Source organism: Saccoglossus kowalevskii, chromosome 11, assembly GCF_978046115.1.
Source record: "Saccoglossus kowalevskii chromosome 11, keSacKowa6.1, whole genome shotgun sequence".
NCBI lineage: Eukaryota > Metazoa > Hemichordata > Enteropneusta > Harrimaniidae > Saccoglossus > Saccoglossus kowalevskii.
Window position 1 is genome coordinate 32,054,113 of NC_140651.1, and position 2,500 is coordinate 32,056,612.

Consider the following 2,500-nt stretch of genomic DNA (forward strand, 5'->3'; position numbering starts at 1 on the left):
TCGCATTCCTCCTGCGCCGCATGTTTGTATATATCGATATTTATCTCGGCGATATATCATACCAAAATAAACGAAGGTCCTACCGAGATTTGAACTCGTATCGCTGGATTCAAAGTCCAGAGTGCTAACCATTACACCATAGCACCTGTATAACTTCCTTCCAATATACATTTCTATGGTGAAAACAAACATTACTCAGAAAAATAAAAATCCTTTCAACTGAGATGACCGATGCATTTCGAATACCTGTGCGTCACTCAGACATTGACACCTTCTCACGCATTGATATCATGAATGGTATTATTGTTTTAGCAACTGCCCTCAGATGATGATTTTTAGGAAGAATTTATTACAGATTGGAGTGAGGGCACGTCGCATTCCTCCTGCGCCGCAAGTTTGTATAAATCGATGTTTATCTCGGCGATATATCATACCAAAATAAACGAATGTCCCACCGAGATTTGAACTCGTATCGATGGATTCAGAGTCCAGAGTGCTAACCATTACACCATAGAGCCTGTAATACCTCCTTCCAATATACCTTTCTATGGAGAAAACAAATATTACTCAGAAAGATAAAAATAATTTCAACTGAGATGACCGATGCATTTCGAATACCTGTGCGTCACTCAGACATTGACACATTCTCACGCATTGATATCATGAATGGTATTATTGTTTTAGGAACTGCCATCAGATGATGATTTTAAGGAAGGATTTATTACAGATTGGCGTGAGGGCACGTCGCATTCCTCCTGCGCCGCAAGTTTGTATATATCGATGTTTATTTCAGCATATATCATACCAAAATAAACGAAGGTCCTACCGAGATTTGAACTCGGATCGCTGGATTCAAAGTCCAGAGTGCTAACCATTACACCATAGGACCTGTAATACTTCCTTCCAATATACGTTTCTATGGTGAAAACTAACATTACGCAGAAAGATAAAAATCCTTTCAACTGAGATGACCGATGCAATTCGAATACCTGTGCGTCACTCAGACATTGACACCTTCTCACGCATTGATATCATGAATGGTATTATTGTTTTAGGAACTGCCATCAGATGATGATTTTAAGGAAGGATTTATTACAGATTGGCGTGAGAGCACGTCGCATTCCTCCTGCGCCGCATGTTTGTATATATCGATATTTATCTCGGCGATATATCATACCAAAATAAACGAAGGTCCTACCGAGATTTGAACTCGGATAGCAGGATTCAAAGTCCAGAGTGATAACCATTACACCATAGGACCTGTAATACTTCCTTCCTTTATACATTTCTATGGTGAAAACAAACATTACTCAGAAAAATAAAAATCCTTTCAACTGAGATGACCGATGCATTTCGAATACCTGTGCGTCACTCAGACATTGACACCTTCTCACGCATTGATATCATGAATGGTATTATTGTTTTAGGAACTGCCATCAGATGATGATTTTAAGGAAGGATTTATTACAGATTGGCGTGAGGGCACGTCGCATTCCTCCTGCGCCGCAAGTTTGTATATATCGATGTTTATTTCAGCGATATATCATACCAAAATAAACGAAGGTCCTACCGAGATTTGAACTCGGATCGCTGGATTCAAAATCCAGAGTGCTAAACATTACACCATATGGCCTGTAATACTGCATACTAATATACATTTCTATGTTGAAAAAAAAAACATTACTCAGGAAGATATATCATACCAAAATAAACGAACGTCCTACTGAGATTTGAACTCGGATCGCTGGATTCAGAGTCCAGATTGCTAACCATTACACCATAGGGCCTGTAATATTGCGTTCTAATATACATTTCTATGGTGAAAAAAAAACATTGCTCAGGAAGATAAAAATCTTTTCAACTGAGATGACCGATGCAATTCGAATACCTGTGCGTCACTCAGACATTGACACCTTCTCACGCATTGATATCATGAATGGTATTAGTGTTTTAGGAACTGCCATCAGATGATGATTTTCAGGAAGGATTTATTACAGATTGGCGTGAGGGCACGTCGCATTCCTCCTACGACGCTAGTTTGTATATGTCGATGTTTATCTCGGCGATATATCATACCAAAATAAATGAAGGTCCTACCGAGATTTGAACTCGAATCGCTGGATTCAAAGTCGGGAGTGCTAACCATTACACCATAGGACCTGTAATACTTCCTTCCAATATACGTTTCTATGGTGAAAACAAACATTACTCAGAAAGAGAAAAATCCTTTCAACTGAGATGACCGATGCAATTCGAATACCTGTGCGTCACTCAGACATTGACAACTTCTCACGCATTGATATCATGAATGGTATTAGTGTTTTAGGAACTGCCATCAGATGATGATTTTAAGGAAGGATTTATTACAGATTGGCGTGAGGGCACGTCGCATTCCTCCTGCGCCGCAAGTTTGTATATATCGATGTTTATCTCGGCGATATATCATACCAAAATAAACGAAGGTCCTACCGAGATTTGAACTGGGATCGCTGGATTCAAA

General features: G+C 39.3%; 1 non-coding gene across 1 annotated transcript; it reads right to left on the bottom strand.

The window, feature by feature from the left end:
* Positions 1–817: 817 nt before the first annotated feature.
* On the bottom strand, positions 818–889 carry TRNAQ-UUG (transfer RNA glutamine (anticodon UUG)). The gene has a single exon. It is a non-coding gene; the product is annotated as a tRNA-Gln (tRNA).
* Positions 890–2,500: the final 1,611 nt, after the last annotated feature.